Source organism: Rhipicephalus microplus, chromosome 3 (assembly GCF_043290135.1).
Source record: "Rhipicephalus microplus isolate Deutch F79 chromosome 3, USDA_Rmic, whole genome shotgun sequence".
Taxonomy (NCBI): domain Eukaryota; kingdom Metazoa; phylum Arthropoda; class Arachnida; order Ixodida; family Ixodidae; genus Rhipicephalus; species Rhipicephalus microplus.
In genome coordinates this window covers 225741790-225749033 of record NC_134702.1, presented here as the reverse complement: position 1 = coordinate 225749033, position 7244 = coordinate 225741790, and positions in this window count along the sequence as shown.

Below are 7244 nucleotides of genomic sequence, written 5' to 3'. Positions count from 1 at the left end.
AAGTGTTCCACTTGGTGAACTAGCAGAATTTTCGCTTGTGTCTCAAGTATTTTATGTGAGCAAAGTGCTGCTGGTTATGGCTAAACAGCTTGAGTCTGTATATTTTGATGAGCACTTTCATGTGTATGTTGTTAGTGACGTAGAAAAGTACAGCGTTCAAACTTCTTTTTCGGAGTTTGAAGTAGAGCCATTGTACATGCATGAACACAAGGGTCGAAATGTCGTTAGCCCGCGCCATTTGTTGCTTTGAGCATATCAAAATAACTTATTCATGCAAAACTATAAATAAGCAAACTTCCACATTACTTTGAAGGAGTTCTTACACACATTTTAGGCATACAAAAAGAGAAATTTTTGATTTACGTGGCATGTAGTGTGAAAGCTCTCCACACAGCGGAGCCAATAAACATACTTATTACATTTTAGTTAGAGTTGAAAGCTTTCACCATGTGGCATCTACAGGACAACACCACCGAAATGCGATTTATTGTGAACAGTCAGCAAGATCCACTGTGTGTGCTAACTCTTCCGTTTTTTATGCGGGCAAAACTGGTGTTGGCGAGGCTCGACGATGATTCACTCATCATTGTTTACGTGCATCACGTACAGCTTACAGCAGAATCAACAAAGCTGCGGATAGTACATCCGGGTTGCTGCTCCCCATCACCACTCGAACACACTCCCGACAATAGTGAATAATTTGGTGAACTACCCTAGAGCCCCAAAAAACAATAGTTTTTTTGTACAGACAGACTAAACTATAGAAGCTTCAATATTATTGTACAAGGTTGTGAAATACATACATGTATGGTTACTGCTGCTTCTGAGCAATTACTGGCATGCAATAGTGTTGTATAATTAGGTAACATATGATCATATATGTGTCGTTGTACTCAGAAAGTACGTATTTTTGAGGTCACCTACAGTCATTTTTTCGCCTTCTAACTTAAATATAATAAATTTTTGTATTTCATAGCTTCTTGATCTATGGCATCGTATCTTTTTCTTGTATCTGTACGTAGCCCGTATAGTTTGTTTTTAGGTACTCTAATGTATGATGCTTGTTGGTTGATATGAATAGTTACTTTTGATTTGATCAAATGATCTTTAATTTTTTGTGACTTTAATATATTAATATTTTTTTCCTGGTGTGCTTGGATATTTGATGAATAATTGTTTTTCGGACCTTCAACTTGCCTTTCGCTATATGTTCGTTAAGTGTTTGCTATCTTCAATTGCATTATGATATGAACATACATTCAAGCATTCGAAAAGTAAGTCTATGTCAGATTGGGTTCATACGTAACTTTGAAAACTGAATGTGGCCTTCTAATGTACAGCATAATTCAAAATATATTAAAATTGTTCAAAGGCATCATGATAACATTTTGGTGTTCCCGACACAAACACATAGGGAGAAAACACCATAGATTCGAGAACAAGTATGAGTAGCTGTCACTGCGTAGAAAAAGGTGAACTGAAGCCCGCTATGTATTCTAATGTGACAGACGGATAAGTGTTGGTCTTTTAGAGTGATGAAATGGATACGGAAGAATGGGAGATGCAGCTGTCAATGACAGAGGGCCAGCTAACAGTTGTATGACAGCACCCTGAAGCAAAACGGAAAGGGTGCATACAATTAAAGGGCGTGAGCTAGGGTGAAAGAAGGGTGATACAATTAATGGGCGCTGAAGAGCACTCGTAAGGGTGTACATTCATCGACAAAAATATGTGAGCAACACGGTCAGCAAACATAGTTCCCCTGTGAACTCTCTTATAACTCCCATTGACATTTCTCCCGATCGTCGCTACTGCGGTTTGGAGATAGTCCATGATTTCCTTTTAAACATTTTGTGTGACATCTCTCACAAGTCTAAGTCGTGGCCAGGTTGGCCGCTTCGTCACGCGGGGCAATTGGTGGAAGCCCTATTCATATTATTCGCATTCTAACATGTCACTACTCATCATCACCACTTGAGTCGAGGCAGAGGGTCTTAGGCTCAAGTGTGAAAAAAGAAACGTTTTTGAGGCTTGAACGTTGTCTCTCAGGATTAAGAAAGAAAAAAATGTCCACATTCCTTTTTTAAACTCTTCATTCGTGTTCCTATTGGCGTCTTCGGCCGGCGGCACCGATGTAATCTTCTGTGTCATCGTGCGGGGCCTAACGTTCGTCTGGGCCCCGCGCATTCGGTGCGGCATGTTCGGCTGCGCCGGCCACGACACAAGTGCACGCCGCCGCAGTCGTAGAAGTGAACGGTGGAGCGTCATGCAATCCTGTGGTGCAGCGCGCTCTAGCAGACGGCACTGTGGCAGCGCACAACGTACCAGGAGGGCGGCACTATTAGGGAACTCTATGGGCGGCTCAGTTTAGATGGCATTTTTAGAAAATGGTCCGAAAGAATCCCACCTTTGCCACAACGCCTATTGTTCTCCTGGTACCTAGTAGCTTCACGGAAAGGGAAGACGAAACAGCGATCGCTGCTATTCAAGAGCATCGACGCGAGCGCGCAAAGGTGAACCACTTCGTCACTGATACTTTAGCATCATAGAATGATCAAGAGGTACAAATCAGTTAGGTCAAGTTCGAAGCATGATCCTGTAACTTTGTTTTCGTTGTTTCCTTCCAGTTGAGAGGACACTTCAGACTTTGTCGCATACCTGCGAAATGCTGACAACGCTGTTTTGCGCGTCACCGCTTGTACGACACGAATCACTCACAGGGTGGGACGCCATATTTTAGCTTTCTTTTTGTGAGAGCTCGCCTTCATTAGAACGCTGAAACACTGTCGAAAGCCATTAAAATGAGCTACAAAAGAATGTGCTGTCGCGAGCATGCTTTCCGTGAATATTTGAATGTGAATGTTTTCTGCAAGTACGCTGGTAACAAAGCTACACATAGATCAATAGCCCAGCTATTAGGAATGGCTGAGAGCACACTGCATAGAGTGGTGAATCTGGTCGCGAACGTCCTTGAAGCTGTCACTCCTATGTACCTGAAGATGCTGCGTACAATGGAGAAACAGCAGACGAGCAGCTGCTTTGAGGTGGTACGTATGTTTTTGTTCATGAAGAATTTCAGAAAGATTTGCATAGGTCAGGCCACGTGATAGTCGCTACGCACATTCCAATGACAATATGTAAAAATATGAGGCCACATCGCGCTTTCTATAACTAAAGAAAATCAAAGAGAAGCGCTGGCCGCAACAGTTTTCATGCAGTACTAGGGAGGCACGCAGGATTTTCGGAGGCTTCATGCCGTCAGCTCAGCCGTGAACGTACAATACTATTTATGCGTATGAAGCCGCGAATGGGTTCTGTTTTCTGTTGTCGTTCATTTCAGATAGCAGGATTTCAAACATCATTAGGGTAATGGACAGAACAGACAATCGAACCCGGTGCCCCAACAAAAAAGTCAAGGCCAGCTTCGTCGACAAGCATGACACTCCGACGTACTCACCTAATTATTTATTTATTGAAAATACCTCAAGGACACTGTACACATGACAGGGATTTGTATGAGGAGCGGAAGAAACAAACAAGTTAATTAATAATAACAAAGTGTGATTCAATAGAGTTCTCGAAGTGAGCATGGCTGATGCAAAAGACGACGTCTGGGGAAAATTATTCCAGTCGATGGCAGTATTGACAAAGAATGTTTGCGAATGCGTGGCAGTTCGGGAACGGGGCAGTATACGGCTTTTTCATGGCTGCTGCGATCAGAGATGCTATGATCTAGATTGCCGAGAGAACAGTTACATAAGACAATATAAAACCTAAAGAGTTAAAGCCTTGAAATTTTGCACCAAGTCTGTAGAGTAGCTAGACCTGCCTCTTTCTTTAGTTTAGTTACACCAGTCGTGTAAGAATATTCTCAATAAATAAACCCCACCTCTTGGTTGTGTACCGATTTGATTAGATCAATAGGAACGCATTTAGGGGCATCCGAGACTGAACAAGCCTACTCTAATTTAGGTAGCATCAGTGTATTATCAGCTCGTAATTTCATCGGAGGAGAGGATGCGGTTGATTTCGTTTATTATAGCCTAAAGTGTGGTTAGCGGCATTAGTAATATTGGTACTGCGAGTAGCCCAAATGAGGTCGTTATGGAGAGTAATACCCAAGTATTTAGCACTAGGTTCCGAGACAATGACGCTGCCATTAAGAAAGTGTTTCAATGCCAGGTAGTCTTGCCGTCTATTAATGAGAAAATAATATTTCATTAGTCTTCACAATCAATAACCAATCACTCCACCATTCATCTAACTTTAGTAGGTTATTTTGAAGAGCTGGCGATAAAATACGCAGCCATTAGTGAACAAGCGTATGTTTGAAGAAAAGTTACTGGGCAGATCGTTGACGTAAATGAGGAGAAGGATTGGACCGTTTACAGTGCCTTGTGGCACTCGAATAACACAAGAGATTAACTTCATGATGAAATACTTGCATGAAAAAATTGCTGTCGGTTAGTGAGGAACTCCTTACTCCAACGAAAAACAAGAGAATCTAAGTTAATTCGCGAAAGTTTTAATGGTAGGCATTTATGTGGCAATTTTACGAAAACATTTACGAAGTCAATGAAAAAGTTACGTCTACGGGTATGTTATTATCAGAGCCAACTTGAATATCGTGGAAAAAAGTGCAAGTTGGATTTCGCAGAAAAAAACATTTTGAAACCCATGTTGACCTTAAATAAACATTTTGCAGAATTTAAAAAAAAGTGGCAGATGGGGTATATAAGATATGTTCTATGATTTTCGAGCAGACACTGGTTAGAGATATTGGGTGGTAGCTCGAGGGGCCCTGTTAGGGACTTGAACAATCTTATTGAAGTTACTATCATGTGGCAAGGTGCTGCGTGGCAATGACTGTTGAAAAATGTGAGACAAAAAAACACTGGTTATGCACTTGGTATTTTTTAACACTATAGAGTTGATACCACCGGGCCCGGGAAGTTAACTCACCCTTAGTAGGTCAATTATTTGACAAAAGCTTCGGGTAAATCTGTAGTGCGGATAGATTATTTTTGAACTTATTTTTTGGACAATCCCGTCGTTGTAATGACTCAAACGTTTTGAGGTATATTTTATGAGCACGGAGCTGCCTGTAAATTGCGAGGCTGCCCAGTTCTTTGTCATTTTAAATGCGGCTTCCCACTAGGTGAATTCGTCATCACCCCAGTCCGCAATCATGGTCATATGTCCGGCGAGAAAAAAAAACCAAACGCGCGTGCGTGTTGAGAACGCTTCAGGAGTTCGGAAGTACAGGTTTCGGCAGATTTCTGCCTTGAGGTTTAAAAACCAGACAGCTAAACTAAATTATTTCTTGCATACTGTGTGGTGCACAACCTTTGTATCATCAATGGGGAACAGGATATAGATGACGAGTCGGCGACTGACGACAGTTCCCAAGACAACGCGAATTACACAAAAGAGAGCACCGTCCCCGCTCAGTTGCTGAGGCAACTAGACGAAGCAAAAAGGCGCGTTTTGGCACAATATTTTAACTGAAAGTTAAATACACTTGTTCATTACAGCAGGCCATTGGGGCACACGTTCAGAGCGCGAGTATAGTGAATACCATGAAGGAATGAACGTTCAATAAGGGCTTGTCCCTCTTCCTAAAAAGTTTCGGGGTGAAGAAAGCAGCAGGCGACAGCGAGCGCTACAAACCAGTCGTGATACAGAAATCGTGATCTGCTAGGCAATAGAAAAACCGTAGTATATTGACGCGTTTTCTTTTTTTCACTGAATTTGCAAAGAGGCGGTGCAGATGAACTATGCGAAACGTTTATAGCGTTGTACTTCAACGACAAAGAAAACAAAAATATTTGGTAATAAAAAGATTACTTTTTTTAAAACAACTGCTTCATGACGGCCAACGTTTCCTGGTTTCTTTTTACCTACAGGCTCCTCTCTGCCCTTGTGGATCATCCACACGACGTGCGCGAGCGACTGCGAGATTTTCTCGAGAGGGCGATGCCGAAGCTGCAACGTCGCCTTTTTGAGCAGCACCCGATCCGTGTTCGGTGGCAGTCGCCTGGCAAGTGGAAGTGCTGCTTTGGCTCAACTGATACGGGTCCCGCTCAACGTGTCCGACACCCTGTATCACTTCTGGGAATACAGTGTAATCAGCTGCAGCAAGATTTCTGATTTCGTCAGCGTAAGGCACTTATATCGGGGTGATCCCACTCTGCCTGTTTTGTTTACAGGCATTGTTGTATCGATTTTTTACTCTATTTAACAATTGTATCACTGAATTGGGGTTCATTTAATCTCGGCTTCAGTATGCAGTTCCCGAGTGATTGTGGTCTTCACGGTCTTCGCGTGTTTGAGCTTCTTCATAGAGAAGACTTCTGGCATGTAGTTGGTAAATTTATGTTGCATCTGCGTTTTCCTTCACTCCATAAAGTCGTGTCCTTGAACGTCTGGACGCCCGCAATTGTGTCCCATGCAAGGATATAACGATACACTATAAATAAGGTTTCATTTAGCCCTTTCCTCTGCACTCTACAGACGTTTCGTCCGCATAAAGATATGCACGCAATAATTATTTATTTAATATTTTACTTAAAGATCGAGTACATGTTACATTTTTTCGGGCATGGATGACTAAAACCGAAAAATTAATATATGCACATAAATCTCTTGAAAGAAAGCCGAAATCTATAAGTGGTCACGTGAGAAAACATCGCGCAAATGGTTCACGCGTGCCGCGCTGCTTACCACTTTACAAACTCTCAGCCGGTGCCTCGGCGCTTCCACGGCCACTCGGTTGCAGCGACGCAAGAAAACCAGGAACTTGAGATGAATGTAATATTTCATGCAAAAATTAACAAAAGGAAATCAAATACAAACACTGAATCTTCAACTCGAAAGTCTAAGCATGCGTATGTTACCTCCGGCCCAAAAACAAGTTACTTCAAATGTTATATTTAGCTGCCTGGAAGTTTTTCAACTGTTCGTCAGTCAGTTCACATCTGTGGTGCAATTATGTACACAATCCAAATCTGAACGAAGTCATTCCGTTCTATCGAGTCGCACGCTATCGGCCGATTCAAGCCGTGATGAATGCCGTGACATTTTATGTGACATGGGTCAAGGTGTCACGTAACTGTTTTTTCCGGTTTTCGGATGAAGGCGAAAGAACGGACGGAGAGAGCGTTCGAAACGAAACGAATGAATTCAGATGGCTGTGAGGTGGCATGGATTGGATTGAAAGGGAAGAAGGCCACCCATCTTTTTAG